The sequence below is a fragment of the Herpailurus yagouaroundi genome, unplaced genomic scaffold (genome assembly GCF_014898765.1).
Source record: "Herpailurus yagouaroundi ecotype Mexico unplaced genomic scaffold, PumYag 141, whole genome shotgun sequence".
NCBI lineage: Eukaryota > Metazoa > Chordata > Mammalia > Carnivora > Felidae > Herpailurus > Herpailurus yagouaroundi.
In genome coordinates this window covers 55,116,776-55,134,867 of record NW_024412396.1, presented here as the reverse complement: position 1 = coordinate 55,134,867, position 18,092 = coordinate 55,116,776, and the positions used below count along the sequence as shown (strand labels likewise).

At 38.9% G+C, this 18,092-nt stretch overlaps 1 long non-coding RNA gene across 2 annotated transcripts in view; it reads right to left on the bottom strand.

The window, feature by feature from the left end:
• Positions 1 to 18,092, bottom strand: part of LOC121032144 (uncharacterized) — a 48,335-nt gene that overhangs the window by 25,619 nt on the left and 4,624 nt on the right. The window contains exon 2 of one of the 2 annotated variants that reach the window (XR_005791102.1): positions 11,143 to 11,350. This is a non-coding gene — a long non-coding RNA (uncharacterized LOC121032144). Of the gene's footprint in view, positions 1 to 11,109; positions 11,351 to 18,092 lie in introns of those variants that run through there. The other variant, XR_005791101.1, reaches the window with a different exon arrangement.

The following is an 18,092-nucleotide window of genomic DNA, read 5'->3' as shown; positions in this document are numbered from 1 at the left end:
GGCCAAATCAACCCTCAACAAGTACAAAAATATTGAGATCATACCATGCAGATTTTCAGACCACAATGCTATGCAACTTGAAATCAACCACAAGAAAAAATTTGGACAGGTAACAAATACTTCGGAGACTAAAGAACACCCTACTAAAAAATGATTGGGCTAACCAAGAAGTTAAAGAGGAAATTAAAAAGTACATGGAAAATATGAAGATGATAACACCACAGCCCAAAACCTCTGGGATGCTGCAAAGGCGGTCATAAGAGGAAAGTGTATAGCAATCCAGGCCTTCTTAAAGAAGGAAGAAAGGTCTCAGATACACAATCTAACCTTACACCTTAAAGAGCTGGAAAAAGCATAGCAAATAAAACCCAAAATTAGCAGAAGACAGGAAATAATAAATATTAGAGCAGAAATCAATGCTATCAAAACAACAACAACAAAAAAACACAGTAGAACAGATCAATGAAACCAGAAGTTGGTTCTTTGAAACAATTAAAAAAATTGATAAACCACTAGCCAGTTTGATCAAGAAGAAAAAGGAAAGGACCCAAATAAATAAAATCAAGAATGAAAGAGGACAGATCACAACCAACAAAGCAGAAATAAAAAACAATAATAAGAATATTATGAGCAATTATACACCAATAAAATGGGCAATCTGGAAGAAATGGCCAAATTCCTAGAAATGTATACACTACCAAAACTGAAACAGGAAGAAATAGAAAATTTGAACAGACCCATAACCAGTAAGAATTGAATTAGTAATCAAAAACCTCCCAAAAAACAAGAGACCAGGGCCAGATGGCTCCCAGGGGAATTCTACCAAACATTTAAGGAAGGGTTAATACCTATTCCCTTGAAGCTGTTCCAAAAATATAAATGAAAGGAAAACTTCCAAAGTCTTTCCATGAAGCCAGCATTACCTTGATTCCAAAACCAGACAAAGATCCCACTAAAAAGGTGAACTATAGACCAATTTCCCTGATGAACATGGATGCAAAAATCCTCAACAAGATATTAGCCAACCAGATCCAACAATACATTAAAACAATTACTCACCACGACCAAGTGGGATTTATACCTGGGATGCAGGGTTGGTTCAATATTTGCAAAGCAATCAGTGTGATTCATCACATCAATAAAAGAAAGGACAAGAACCATATGATCCTCTCAATAGATGCAGAGAAAGCATTTGACAAAATACAGCATCCTTTCTGATAAAAACCCTCAAGAAAGTAGGGATAGAAGGGTCATATCTCAAAATCACAAAAGCCATATATGAAAGACCCAATGCTAATATCATCCTCAGTGGGGAAAAACTGAGAGCTTTCCACCTAAGGTCAGGAATAAGACTGGGATGTCCACTTTCAACACTGTTACTCAACATAGTATTGGAAGTCTTAGCCTCTGCAATCAGACAACACAAAAATAAAAGGCATCCAAATCGGCCAGGAGGAGGTCAAACTTTCGCTCTTTTCAGATGACATGACATTCTATATGGAAAACCCAAAAGATTCCACCAAAAAACTGCTAGAACTGATTCATGAAGTCAGCAAAGTTGCAGGATATAAAATCAACGCACAGAAATTGTTTGCATTCGTATACACCAACAATGAAGCAATAGAAAGAGAAATCAAAGAATAGATACCATTTACAATTGCACCAAAAACCATAAAATACCTAGGAATAAATCTAACCAAAGAGGTGAAAAATCTATACACTGAAAACTATGGAAAGCTTATGAAAGAAATTGAAGAAGACACACAAACAATGGAAAAATATTCCATGCTCCTGGATAGGAAGAACAAATATTGTTAATTTTTTTTAACATTTATTTATTTTTGAGAGACAGACCATGAGCAGGGGAGGGGCAGAGACAGAGGGAGACAGAATCCGAAGCAGGCTCCAGGCTCCAAGCTGTCAGCACAGAGCCCGACGTGGGGCTTGAACCCACAAACTGTGAGATTATGATATGAACTGAAGTTGGACGCTTAACCGACAGAGCCACCCAGGCGCCCCACAAATAATGTTAAAATGTCAATACTACCCAAAGCAATCTACATATTCAATGCAATCCCTATCAAAATAACACCAGCATTCTTCACAGAGATAGAACAAACAATCCTAAAATGTGTATGGAACCACAAAAGACCCCGAATAGTGAAAGCAATCTTGAAAAAGAAAACCAAAGCAGGAGGCATCACAATCCCGGACTTCAAGCTGTATTACAAAGCTGTAATCATCAAGACAGTATGGTACTGGCACAAAAACAGACACTCAGATCAATGGAACACAATAGAGAACCCAGAAACGGACCCACATATGTATGGCCAACTAATCTTTGACAAAGCAGGAAAGAATATCCAATGGAATAAAGACAGTCTCTTCAGCAAGTGGTGCTGGGAAAACTGGACAGTGACACGCAGAAAAATGAACCTGGACTACTTTCTTACACCATACACAAAAATAATCTCAAAATGGATGAAACACCTAACTGTAAGACAGGAAGCCATCAAAATCCTTGAGGAGAAAGCAGGCAAAAATCTCTTTGATCTTGGCTGCAGCAACTTCTTACTCAACACATCTCCAGAGGCAAGGGAAACAAAAGCAAAAATGAACTATTGGGACTTCATCAAAATAAAAAGCTTCTGCACAGTGAAGGAAACAATCAGCAAAACTAAAAGGCAACCGACAGAATGGGAGAAGATATTTGCAAACGACATATCAGACAAAGGGTTAGGATCCAAAATCTATAAAGAACTTATCAAACTCAACACCCAAAAAACAAGTAATCCAGTGAAGAAATGGGCAAAAGATATGAATAGACACTTCTCCAAGGAAGACATCCAGATGGCCAACTGACACATGAAAAAATGCTCCACATCACTCATCATCAGGGAAATACAAATCAAAACCACAATGAGATACCACCTCATACCTGTCAGAATGGATAACATTAACAACTCAGGCAACAACAGATGTTGGTGAGGATGCAGAGAAAAAGGATCTCTTTTGCATCATTGGTGGGAATGCAAGCTGGTGCAGCCACTCTGGAAAACAGTATGGAGGTTCCTAAAAAAATTAAAAATACAACTACCTTACAACCTAGCAATTGCACTACTAGGTATTTACCCAAAGGATACAGGTGTGCTGTTTCAAAGGGACACATGCACCCCAGTGTTTATAGCAGCACTACCAACAATAGCGATAGTATGGAAAGAGCCCAAATGCCCATTGATGGATGAATGGATAAAGAAGATGTGGTATATGTATAAAACGGAGTATTACTCGGCAATCAAAAAGAATGAAATCTTGCCATTTGCAACTACGTGGATGGAACTGGAGGGTATTATGCTAAGCGAGATTGGTCAGTCAGAGAAAGACAAATGTCATATGACTTCACTCATATGAGGACTTTAAGACACAAAACAGATGAACATAAGGGAAGGGAAACAAAAATAATATAAAAAGTGGGAGGGGGATAAAACATAAGAGACTCTTAAATATGGAGAACAAATAGAGGGTTACTGGAGGGGTTGTGGGAGGGGTGTGGGCTAAATTGGTAAGGGGCATTAAGGAACATACTCCTGAAATCATTGTTGCACTATATGCTAAGTAACTTGGATATAAATTATAAATAAATAAATACATACATACATACATACATACATACATACATACATACGTATCCTATGGCCCAGTGTAAGGGTGCACAATGCTGAACTCTTTTTCAAAAAGACCTGCTTACAAAGGGTAACCTTAATTCATCATGAATTCAGGTGGATACCATGCTTCTCCCAACCTGATCCCAGCCAATGGCTGAGCACACAGGGGACTTGAGTCAGGCCACTTCTGCCTAAACAAACACACATCAGCTTTTGCCCTGGGCACCCCATCAGCTGCAACTTCCATCTCTCCCTTCACAGGTGTTGGCTCTGCACCATGGCCAGAGGGTTCCCCCAACCACTCCTGTTCCCTCCCTAATTTATCATTCTCAAGATTCTCCCACTTCCCACCTACATCTTCTTCTCAGAGACACAAATTGACATACTTAGTAATTTCATGCTTATAAAAATGTAATCCTTAATTCAAAATAAGACCATTATCTAAGTATTATTTATAATGAGAAGGGAGGAGGGTGAAAACAACTTAAATATTCAACCACAAGAGGCTCCTGGGTGGCTCAGTCAGTTAAGTGTCCAACTCTTGATCTCAGCTCAGGTCATGATCTCACAGTTCCTGAGATGTGACACTGAGCCCCTCATTTGACCTGGCTGACAGTAGGCAGCCTGCTTGGGATTCTCTCTCTCTCTCTCTCTCTCTCTCTCTCTCTCTCTCTCTGCCCCTCCCCTCCTTGTTCTCTCTTTCTCAAAATAAATAAACTTAAAAAAAAAATTCAACCACAAGGTAAAGCTAAATGTAGAACAGCCACTCAATAGCAAACCATAGCGCCATTAAAATTGTTTCTGTGTTTATTCATGTGAACAAAATCACAGGTAGTACACCCTACCCATGACCTTTACTTCAGATTTCTTTGACCCCCTCTAACTGTCTACCCTAGTGCAGTGTGAAGCTTCCCGCAAGCCCTTTCTTGAGCAGGGGAGGGTGGATCCACATCTCCCTTTGCCCTCCTCACCCTCAGTTTCTGTCTGCCTGGTGTTCTGCCTCTGCCCTGCTGTATCAGTCAGGGTTCAATCAAAGAAGCATATACCAAATATGGGTATTTACATATATCATTCATACATACTTGCTACATAAATCTGATCTTACACAATTGTGGGAGTTGATTAAATACTCCTCCTTTGTGTCTGATATTAGAACTTGAAGTCCACAAGGCAGACAGGCTGGAAGCAAAGGTGAAGTAAGGTACGGAGAGGACATGAGGGAACCCACACAAATGAGCCAGGGTCCATGATGACAGGCTAATAAGCCCACGTCAGTTCTTGTGGCCTCTGACTTTGATAATTGCTCTGGGCTGAATATTGTCACCCCCCAACTCACATGTTGACATCCTCACTCCCACATGATGGTTAATGTTATGTATTAAAGTGACGGGGATGCAGGGTGCCCAGATTAAACATGATTTATGGATGGGTCTGCAGGTTGCTTCTGGATGAGATTAGCGTTTGAATGGGTAGACTCAGCAAAGTAGATGGACCTCCCCCCGACCCCCAGTGTGAGTGAGCAGCATCCAATCAGCTGAGGGCCTGAATAGAACAAAAAGTAGAAGAAGGGATGAATTTTCTGCCTGCTTGAGCTAGAACATCAGTCTCCTCCTGCCCTTGAACTGAGATTTACCCCATGTGTTCCCCTAGTTCTCAGGCCTTTAGTGTCAGACTATAATTACACTCTTGTGTTTCCTGGATCTCCAGCTTCCAGGAGGCAGATCCTGGAATTTCTCAGCTTCCATTATTACATGAGCCAATTCCTTATAATAAATCTTTTATACATATAAAGTATTATATATATAATATTAATAACATATTTTATTATATAATTATATTATAATTAATATAGTATAAATAGGATATAGCTATAAGCATATATGTATGTATAGATATGTACCTATATATACATTTATATCTTACTTACATATTTTTGGGGGGTCTTATTGGTTGTTTTTCTGGAGATCCCTAATATACCCCAGTACCTCAGCATGTGACTTTATTTGTAGATAGTGTCTTTAATAAGTTATTTAAGTTAAAATTACTCATTAGGGTGGGTCATGATCTAATGTGGCCAGTATCCCTATAAGAAGAGGAAATTAGAATTGAAACACACACACACCAAGGGAATCTGATGTGAAGACACAGAAAGAAGATGCCATCTACAAGCTAAGGAAAGGCTTAGAGGAAACCAACCCAGCACCAACACCTTGGTCTCAAACTCATAACCTTCAGAACTGTGGGAAAATACATTCCTGTTGCTTAGCCACCTGGTCTGTGGCTTTTTGTTATAGCAGCCCTGGCAAACTAACACAATGACATGGGCATCCTACAGAAGCCACAGCCCTTCTCCGTGAAATTTCATGCACCGGAATGGGAGATGCTGAAGGAGGGTTCAAGGAGATTAGAACAGTTGCACGTTCAGTTGCTGCTTCACACCAACAGGGTGACCAGAAACCTACCCTGACCAGAAAAATCCACTGGAGAATGCGGTTGAGCCTAGACAAGTTGGCATACTACAAAGCCAACATAATCACCCAACACAAAAACGTAGCCACTCCTACCATTTCCATTACAACAGGGGTTCTCAACTGAGTTTGCCCCCATGGGATACTTGGCAACGTCTAGAGATACTTTTAGCTGTCATAAATGGAAGGGGGGCTGCCATCGGCACCTAGTTGGTAGAGGTCAGGGATGCTACTAAACACTCTTCAGTGCACAGGGACTGCACAACAAGGAATTATCCAGCCCCAAAAGGTCAGTGGTCCCCAGGCTGAGAAACCCTGCATTGCATCAACAAATCCTTCACACCAAGAATTCAAACTTCTAGCAGATGCAATGAAAACTGAGCTGGGGAAAGGAACATTGCACAGTGTGCAGCAGTGTACCATCACCTCTCTGTCCCTCCTCTCTCCCTCTATCAGCTCTTCACTCCCACCTCCCACACTTCCTGAGAGCTCCAGATTCTGCTCCTCCACCTTGCTGTGTAGCTTTCTCCTTCTCTGACATCTTGACATCATCCAATATCCTGAAACTCAGAGTCCCATCTTATGCCCCAAGGAATTATCAGAGTGTTTTTTTTTTTTAGTACTGTGACATCTTCCCCAAAGGGAAATTTGAATGCCGAGAGGTGAGGTCCAAAAATTGTCTCCACCTTGAAATATATCTATATGAGTATACTCAAAATATTCAGACCAAAATAAAAAATCTGAAAGTGTATGACACTCAGGCTGAATTCTGAATATTGCAATTTGATTTATTTTCCCTTTTTGCTTATCTACACTTCCCATTTCTTCCACACTAAAGAGACATGTTTACTAAAGAAAAAATTATGTCTGTGGGGATGATATAGAACAACATGTAAAAATTCTTACAAAATAATGCCAAATGAATGAAGTATCAGATTTAGTTATATATAGTATATGACTCTATTTTTAAAGTATGGGGAGAAAAAAAACCCAAAGGGGAATAGGGAAGGGCAACAAGAACAAATGACTAGAAAGAAACACATTATGGTGTTTTATTCAGAAAGCCACACCAGAAATGATTTTGTTTTTCTCTGTTGTTACTTGTTCTAATTTTTAAAAATTAATCCAATATACATACCCAGTATAACCCTCTGGCCTACAGTGTGGGTGAGTGCTTCAAATATGATGGGTGTCCTTTCCATGATTAGGTTACATTATATAACAGAAGTGAGGATATTTTTACAAATATCAGGTCCCTAATCAACTGACTTTGAGTTCATCAAAATGGAGATTATGCTGGGAGGACCTGATCTAATCAGGTAAGCCTTTTAAAATATATATATATATACACACACACACACACACACACACACACACACACACACATATATAAGCTAAGGAGAGCTTAGCTTGTGTGTATGTATGTGTGTGTGTGTGTATATATATATATATATATATATATATATATATATATATATATAGAGAGAGAGAGAGAGAGAGAGAGAGAGAGCATGAGTGGGGGACGAGCAGAGAGAGAGGGAAAGAGGGAGAATCCCAAGCAGGCTCCACACTGTCAGCACAGAGCCTGACGTGGGGCTAGATCTCACAAACTGTGAGATCATGACCTCAGCTGACGTCAAGAGTTGGACACTTAACTGACTGAACCACCCAGGTGCCCTAGGAAGCCTTTTAAAAGAGGGTTTACAGGCCAGAGATTTGAAGCAACAGACTCTCCTGGTGGCCTCGAAGAAGTAATGAGTTTGTTGTTGCTATGAATTTTACATCCTCAAGGAAATGAATTCTGCCAATACTCACATGGGCTTGGAGGAGGACCCCCAGCTCTCAAATACCTTAGTTGCAGCCTTGTGAGACCCTGAGCAGAGGATTCATTTCCACTGTGCTGAGACTCCTGAAACATGGAAGCTATGGGAATAATAAATGTCTGTTTTAAGCAGCTTCATTTGTCATAATTTGTTAAGCACCAACAGAAAACGAATAGAACCAACTAGGCTTTCAGTGGAAAAATACATTTTAATAAATAAACCATAGGGGCACCAGTGTGGCTCAGTCAGTTGAGCGTCCAACTCTTGGTTTTGGCTCAGGTCAGGATCTCACGGTTTGTATATTCAAATCCCACATTGGGCTCTGCGCTGACAGTGCAGAGCCTGCTTAGGATTCTCTCTCTCTCAAAATAAATAAACTTAAAAAATAATAAATAAATAAACCATAGAATGGGAAGAAAGACATCTGGGTCTCTATCATCACCATTAACTAACTATATGATCTTAAGTCACTTCTTAAGATGTGAAGTTTTAAAATATGTAATATGAGAGATAGAGGCTTGAAAATCCAATGATTCTAAATCTTGCCACAATCAACTCTCAGTTACTGCGCCTTTTTCTCCTCTTGCTTATAATGGAGTCTCATAGTGCTAAAGATAGGTAACCCATTAGTTAGGCTGTCAAAATCTTTTCATAATAGAGAGATGCTCTTTATAGCAGTATTTATTCTTCAAAATATGGCATTTGCCTCACTACAACCCAATTGTAATTTCAGAATAAAAATATATGGCAAAATGCTTAAAATCAAGTATACACAAACTAAAATGGCACAAAGGAGTATTTTATGAAATGGGAGAAAGCCCAACAAAAGAAGGATTAAACTGAAAGTGTGCTTCTTAGAATTTAGAATTGGGTTTTGAAAAGGAAGAGAATTAGAAAATAAAAGCAAGCAGCCCAACCCAAAGAAAGGAGCAAGTAGGATTAAATAAGCAGGTAAAACTACATCTGAAACAGAATATGTTTCTACAGACTGAATTGTGTCCCTCCTCCCAAATTCACATGTGGAAACCCTACCCGCCCCCTCCATGGGATGGTATTTAGAGATGGTGATCGCCTCCTTTGGGAGGAGATTAGGTTCAGATGGATCATGAGGGTGGAGCCTTCTGCTAGGGTTACTGTCCTTGTAAGAAGAGATACCAGAACCTGAGAGCACGCTCAGTCTCTTTCACAGCCACGTGAGGACACAGGAAAAGGCAAGAAAGCTCTCGCGGGAGCCTGACCACACCAGCACCCTGATCTCAGACCCCCGGTCTTCAAAACTATGAGAAATACATTTCTCTTCTCTAAGCCACCCAGTCTGTGGTATTTTCTCATGACAGCTGACTAATACACATGTATAAGGGGGAAAGAAAAAAATAGGATTGCAGATGTAGAGGAGAGGAGGGAAAAAGATGCTTGGCGGCCATGCAGGGGAGTTTGAATTTGTTGCCCAAGGTTAGAAGAAGCCCTTATGACTTCTTGAGCCAGAGAGATTGAGGAAAATGAGTCTGATGATAATCTCACCAGCAAGTTTGTGTGACATGAAGTTATGAGGGCTATAACCAGGATGGTGACCGCAGAAAAGAATGGAAGCAGAACTTCCAAGAAACATTAAGTGACTTGAATTGCCAGAACTTCAAAATAAATTTAATTATTATTATATAATGAACTCATTCCTTAAGCCTGACAAGTGAGAAACTCTGATAAGGGACATGGTGGGGATCTGGCTAATTAATGAGGAATTGATGAAGGAACCTGGTCCTCTTTAACAGAGGCACCTATCTCCTGGGCTCACCAGCAAACCTCTCAAAGTTTTCTGGAGAATCAATAAGAAATTGAAAATATTGTTTGACCTTTAGTAGGACTACTGAAGAACAGAATACCCAGGTTGACCTCTTTCTTAGGTGCCAGCTGATCAGTGCTAAAAAATTGCTAGGGGCACCTGGGTGGCTCAGTTGGTTAGGTGTCTGACTTCAGCTCAGGTCATGATCTCGCAGCACTTGAGTTCAAGCCCTTCATCAGGCTCTGTGCTGACACAGCTCAGAGGCTGAAGCCTGCTTTGGATTCTGTGTCTCCCTCTCTCTGCCCCTCTCCTGCTTGCACTCTGTCTCTCTCTCTGTCTCTGTCTCTCAAAAATAAATAAACATTAAAAAAATTTTTTTAACTGAAAAAAGGCTTTACCTTTTTGGTCTTTTGTTATTAGAATGCTTTCTTATTTTATTGCCTTTATTCCTCATGACAGTTCTGAGAGGTAAACCAGGTTTAATAATCGTGATTTTGTAGACTCAGAAACTGAGCCTTAGAGATGTTACATAACTTTCCAAAGTTTCCACAGCTGAACTGCTGAACTGGCAGATGGCACAATTCAGAGTAGTGTCCAGGTCTGTTCCACAATATGGCTTTTTTTTTTACTTATTTTTTGGTAGCACATGAGACTGCTCATTTAAGTGCATTTTTTATTTTATTTTCAGAGAAATCACATGCGAGAAAGGGAGGGGCAGAAAGAAAATCCCAAGCAGACTCCATGCCCACCTCAATCTCACGACCGTGAGATCCTGACCTGAGCCAAAATCAAGAGTTGGACACTTAACTGACTGAGGCACCCCATGTTCATTTTTTAATACCTTTTTTTTTCAAAATGAAGTACAGACATACCTCAGAGATACTGTAGCTTTGGTTCCGGTACACTGCAATAAAGCCAATATTACAATAAAGCAAACGTTGCAAAAAAGTGAGTCAAATGAGTTTTTTGGTTTCCCAGTGCATATAAATTATGTTTATACTATAGCCTATTAAGTGTGCAACAGCATATGTTGTAAAAAATAATGTACATGCCTTAATTTATGCTAACTATCCCTGAGCTTTCGGTGAGATGTAATCACTGACCACAGATCACTGTAACAAATATAATAGGCACATTGTGAGTGCCCAATGAAAAAGTTTAAAATTTTGCAAGAATTACCAAAATGTGACACAAAGATAGGAAGTGAGCAAATGCTGTTGGAAAAATGGTGCCGATAAACTTGATCCATGCTGTTGCCACAAGCCTTCACCTTATGAAAAAATGCAATACTTGTGAAACACAATAAAATGAGGTATGCCTATATATCTTAGCTTCTTTACTACTGCCGCTTATTACAAATTTCCACAAACATAGTGACTTAAAACTACACAAATTTATTATCTTACAGTTCTGAATGTCAGAAGTCCAAAAAAGGACCTTCCAAGGCCAAAATCATGAAGTTGGCAGGGCTGTGTTCCTTCCAGAGGCTCCAGGGATAATCCATTCTTTGCTGTTTCTAGCTTCTAGAGTCTATCTGCATCCTTTGGTTCATGGTCCTCTTTCAGAAATAGCATCTCCTCTTCTCTCTCTGACTTTGGCCCTCCCACCTCCCTCCTGTAAGAAAGTTTATGATTACATTATGATTATCCATTCTCATTGGCTAATCCGGGAGAATCTTCCCATCTCAAGACCCTTAACTCAATTACATAAGCAAAGTCCTATGCTTTCAAAGGTAACATATACACAGGTTTGGGGATTAGGAACATCTTGGTAGGGGGTGCATTAGTCTGCCTGCCACAAGGTATCATCTACATACATGAAAATGCATGGATCTTAAGGGCATGGTTCTATGAGTTTTGACAGATGTATCTCTGTCACTTATGTGACCCATAAGCTAATTAGACTATAGATGATTTCTATTAACCAAAAGTTCCCTTCTTCCCCTTTCCAGTTAATTTTCCCCTTCCCACCCTAACCACTAAGCAACTGCTGTTCTGAACTCTATCACTATAGGTTAGCTGTAACTGTTGTCGAGCGCCATAGGAATGGAATCATAAAAGATGAGCTCTTTCATGTCTGTTTTCTTTTGCTCAGCATGTTTTTGAGATTCGTCCATGATATGCACATATCAATAATTCTCTCCTTTCTGTTGCCAAGTAACACTCCATTGTATCAATATACCAGTTTGCTTATCCATTCACAAGGTGAACATTTTAAGTGATTCCAAGATCTTCCCTATTATGAATTTAGCTACCAGAAACATTATTGCATGAGACATTTTATGAACATAGGATCTCATCTCTCTTGAGCAAGCACTTAAGAATGAAAACATTAAGTTACAGGGTCGATATATGTTTCATGCACAAGGACTATGGATAAAAATTTTTTTCAGCAGATGAACCATTTCACAGCCCTATAAGTTCCAATTGCTCTACATCCTCATCAATACTTGTCATTGTTTAAAAGTTCTGCCATTTTAAGGGGAGTGATATTTGTTGTGATTTTAATTTACATTTCCTTGAAGACTAAAGATGTTGCACACCTTTTCACGTGCTTGTTTTCTACTTACCTATTTTCTTTGCAAGGGCATGTTCAAACTTTTTCCATTTGTGGGATATTTTTATTATTATGTTTTATTCTATTTGTATATTTATTATTGTATTTTTTATTTCTATTTATTACATAAATATATACATGTGTTATATTTATGTTATTCATATTACTTAATTCACATTTATTTTATGTCTATGTTTATAGCCTGGATAGTTTTAAATAATATATTCATTATGTGTTTATTATCAAGTTCTTAACACATTTTGGACACAAATTCCCTTTAAAAATATGCACTGCAAATATTTTCTCCTGTTTTCTCTGTGGCTCATTCATTCATTTTCCAGAGATTTTAATATATAGAAAGACATAAATAGATATAGAAATGGGAGCACCTGGGTGGCTCAGTTGGTTAAGCGTCCATCTATTGGTTTCGGCTCAGGTCATGACTTCATGGTTTGTGAGTTCGAGCCCCACATTGGGCTCTGTGCTGACAGTGCAGAGCCTGCTTGGGATTCTCTCTCTCCTTCTATCTCTGACCCTCCCCTGCTCTCTGTCTCTCTTTCTCTCTCTCAAAATAAATAAATAAACTTAAAAAATATATGTAGAAGTGGGTATAGATATGTGTAGTTATGTGTATTATGAATGTGTGTATTCATTCATTTATATATACATACATATATGCACACATAAACATACACACATCTATACCTACACACACACACACACACACACACACACACACACACACACACTTCCCAGCTCCATCTGCTAAGATATTTTAGAAACATTAACAACCCAGTAGTAATGAATACTCTTGGAATATAAACACCATTCTCCACTGAAGAAAAGCAGGCCTGCTTGGAGAAATGGCTGATTCCAAGACTGGGTCAAGGGAAGTAGAAAAAAAATATAAGTAGTGCAAAAATGTAAGAATGCTCTCAAAAAGATACAGTAGTCAGTTTGAAGATCTGGCTAAATCTGAGATAATCTGAACATCAAAATAATGATAGGTAGGATTATAACGTATTGAATAAAAAATGTATGAGTCTATAACAATGTAAATTAATCAATTAAATGAAGAAATAAATAAGAAAAATCTCTGCCTACGCTAGAAAGCTAATAATAAATGTAGAAGGAATGATAGAATTAGAAAATCACCATTTGGCAGCTGTCATAGTAATTATTGATTCAGGCAAGAATCATGAATATACATGGTAAAACTAGTGGGTGAATGTTTAAGGAATAGTGAGATATTTGCAGAATCTCAAAGTGTCTTCTTCAAGATACATATTAATTGCAAAAGGTAAATACAATGAAACACCTCCTTAACTAATTGATTAACATTATCATTGCCAGAGTTTGGACTAACCAATAGCATTTGGTGCCTGACATGATGCACTAAGAGAATTCAGCATCATTTCTGTGGTGGTCTTCCCAAATGTACATAACCTGAATCTAATCATAACACAAATTGACATTAGGGTAAATTCTATGAAATAACTTATTTATACACTTAAAAATTATTAGTATCAAGTGGTTCAGAAACACACACACTTTCAAGAACTGTTCCAGGTTAAAGGACACTAATGAGATGTGACAAACTGGATGCAACTGATGATGTTGAATTTTCTATTGTTAGAAAGGAAATTATTGTGGCAAGTCAGTACAAGATCAATAAAGTCTGTAAATTAGATGATAGTATTGAATCAGTGTGAAGTTTCTAACTTTGATCATAGTTCTGTGGCTATGTTAGAGAATTCTTTGTTTTCAGGAAATACTAACATGTTTAGAGAAGCATCATGCCTGCAACTTATTCTCAATTGTTTTAATTATATACATTTGTCCCAATGTGTACAAACATTTTTCATGCATATATGAAATACGTATTTATTGTATATCTTAGTATATACATAATACATACATTTCTTTTTTTTGTCAATGCTGTCCTTCAAGGTGGATTTATGTGAAGTCAACATGGCATAGCTGGGAACCTATTCAAGAATAGGGAATGATCAGGTTTGCCTGGTGGCTCAGTCAGTTAAGCATCAGATTTGAGGTCAGGTCATGATCTCATGGTTCATGAGTTCTAGACCTGCATCTGGCTCTCTGCTGTCATGTGGAGTCTGCTTCAGATCCTCTGTCTCCTCTGTCTCTGTCTCTCTCTCTGTCTCTCTCTCTCTCTCTCAAAAATAAAAATAAAACCTTCAAAAAAATTTTTAAGGGTAGGAAATGATCAAAGGGTGCCTCGGTGGCTCAATTGGTTAAGCATCTGACTCTTGATTCTGGCTCAGGTCATGATCTCATGGTTTGTGAGTTCAGCCCCTGCATAGGGCACCTGCTTGGGATTCTCTCTCTCTCCCTCTCTGCCCCTCCCCCACTTGCTCATGCACGAGCTCCTCAAAATAAATACACTTAAAAAAAACTTATTTTGCATTGTAAATGTTTTCTAAACTTACTTCCATGTGACTTGCATTTACAATAATATTATTTGAATATTTTGGGGATCCTTATTTGAAGATCTTTCTCTTTTACCATCTCAATTTTGTACTTACCATCTCAGTTTCTAACTCCTGCTGAATCAAACTTTTGAGTACAATTGTTTTAATTGGTTACTTTAGCATTATATCCAAACTATTAATAAAAAGGATTATGTAATTATTTGCTTATTTTCATGCAGGAGGGGGAAGCTCCAGGCCACTATCCAAGCCACACTTCAAGAGAGCCAATCTCAGAGTCATAAAAAGTAGCATTCTGACTACCCCTTAATATTGACCTAAAATCCCTACACCATCTGGCCCGAGTCACTCTCGGACTTGCTCTGCTCCCGTTCTCCTGCCATCTCCTCCTTCACCTGCTTCTGCAGCCACAGGATTCCTTGCTATTCTTGGAGCATAAGAGACGTGCTCTTGTCTTAGAACCTTTATTGGGGCTGCTTCTTATTCCTGGAAGGCTCTTCATGTCCCCATTTTTAAAAATTTTTTTTAGTTTCTATTTGAAGGGGAATTGACATACATTTATTTATTTATGTATTTATTTATTTATTTATTTATAAGGGTATGTATGTATGTATTTATTTATTATGTTCTATTTATTTCAGATGTTACACAAATCAAAACCACAATAGGTTACTAGGAAGATGGTGGCATAGGAGCGCGTCCTGCTGATCACTTAGATTCCACCTACACCTGCCTAAATAACCCAGAAAACCGCCAGAGGATTAGCAGAACGGAGTCTCTGGAGCCAAGCACAGACGAGAGGTCACGGAAGAGGATGACATGATACTATACATGGAAAATCCGACAGACTCCACCAAAAGTCTGCTAGAACTGATACATGAATTCAGCAAAGTTGCAGGATACAAAATCAATGTACAGAAATCAGTTGCATTCTTACACACTAACAATGAAGCAACAGAAAGACAAATAAAGAAACTGATCCCATTCACCATTGCACCAAGAAGCATAAAATACCTAGGAATAAATCTAACCAAAGATGTAAAAGATGTGTATGCTGAAAACTATAGAAAGCTTATGAAGGAAATTGAAGAAGATATAAAGAAATGGAAAGACATTCCCTGCTCATGGATTGGAAGAATAAATATTGTCAAAATGTCAATACTACCCAAAGCTATCTACACATTCAATGCAATCCCAATCAAAATTGCACCAGCATTCTTCTCGAAACTAGAACAAGCAATCCTAAAATTCACATGGAACCACAAAAGGCCCCGAATAGCCAAAGGAATTTTGAAGAAGAAGACCAAAGCAGGAGGCATCACAATCCCAGACTTTAGCCTCTACTACAAAGCTGGAATCATCAAGACAGCATGGTATTGGCACAAAAACAGACACATAGACCAATGGAATAGAATAGAAACCCCAGAACTAGACCCACAAACGTATGGCCAACTCATCTTCAACAAAGCAGGAAAGAACATCTGATGGAAAAAAGACAGTCTCTTTAACAAATGGTGCTGGGGGAACTGGACAGCAACATGCAGAAGGTTGAAACTAGACCACTTTCTCACACCATTCACAAAAATAAACTCAAAATGGATAAAGGACCTGAATGTGAGACAGGAAACCATCAAAACCCTAGAGGAGAAAGCAGGAAAAGACCTCTCTGACCTCAGCCGTAGCAATCTCTTACTCGACACATCCCCAAAGGCAAGGGAATTAAAAGCAAAAATGAATTACTGGGACCTTATGAAGATAAAAAGCTTCTGCACAGCAAAGGAAAAAACCAACAAAACTAAAAGGCAACCAACGGAATGGGAAAAGATATTCGCAAATGACATATCGGACAAAGGGCTAGTATCCAAAATCTATAAAGAGCTCACCAAACTCCACACCCGAAAAACAAATAACCCAGTGAAGAAATGGGCAGAAAACATGAATAGACACTTCTCTAAAGAAGACATACAGATGGCCAACAGGCACATGAAAAGATGCTCAACGTCGCTCCTTATCAGGGAAATACAAATCAAAACCACACTCAGATACCACCTCACGCCAGTCAGAGTGGCCAAAATGAACAAATCAGGAGACTATAGATGCTGGAGAGGATGTGGAGAAACAGGAACACTCTTGCACTGTTGGTGGGAATGCAAATTGGTGCAGCCACTCTGGAGAACAGTGTGGAGGTTCCTCAGAAAATTAAAAATAGACCTACCCTATGACCCAGCAGTAGCACTGCTAGGAATTTACCCAAGGGATACAGGAGTACTGATGCATAGGGGCACTTGTACCCCAATGTTTATAGCAGCACTCTCAACAATAGCCAAACTATGGAAAGAGCCTAAATGTCCATCAACTGATGAATGGATAAAGAAATTGTGGTTTTTATACACAATGGAGTACTACAGGGCAATGAGAAAGAACGAAATATGGCCCTTTGTAGCAACGTGGATGGAATTGGAGAGTGTGATGCTAAGTGAAATAAGCCATACAGAGAAAGACAGATACCATATGGTTTCACTCTTATGTGGATCCTGAGAAACTTAACAGAAACCCATGGGGGAGGGGAAGGAAAAAAAAAAAAGAGGTTAGAGTGGGAGAGAGCCAAAGCATAAAAGACTCTTAAAAACTGAGAACAAACTGAGGATTGATGGGGGGTGGGAGGGAGGAGAGGGTGGGTGATGCGTATTGAGGAGGACACCTTTTGGGATGAGCACTGGGTGTTGTATGGAAACCATTTTGACAATAAATTTCATATATTGAAAAAAAAAAAAAAAACACAATGAACCCATCAGAACAGCTAGATCCACTCCATGTCTTCATGGTTCATTCCTCATCAGTTTAAGTCTCTGCTCAAATGTGAGCTTTACAGGGAAGTCTTCCCTGACCTCCCTGCTTTAAATGTAAATGGTGGTCCCCACTCACCCCCCGGTACCCTATTCCCCTCTGTACTATTTATGCTTTTTCTCTGTAGTACTTATCACCTTCTAAATAATTATAATTATTTCTTTTATTCTATTTCTCTAGAATGTACACTCTTATGATTTTTGTCTGTTTTATTAATCACTGAATCCTCAGCACCAAGAACCTGGTGTACCTCAACAGTAGGTGCTGAGAAAGAAAAAGAGGAACGCCTGACAAGCAGAAGCCGGCCTGACACTCACAACCAGGCCATGTTCTCCTCCTATTGGACATAAACAATCACAGAATACCAACAACAGACAGGCTACTCTGCAACTAAGATTAAATGAAACAAAGCAAACCATTTCACGATTTTATCTAAGCACAGACAGAAACAAGTTCCCTGTGTCATCCACAAAGTACCAAACACTTCATCTCTTGGCGAA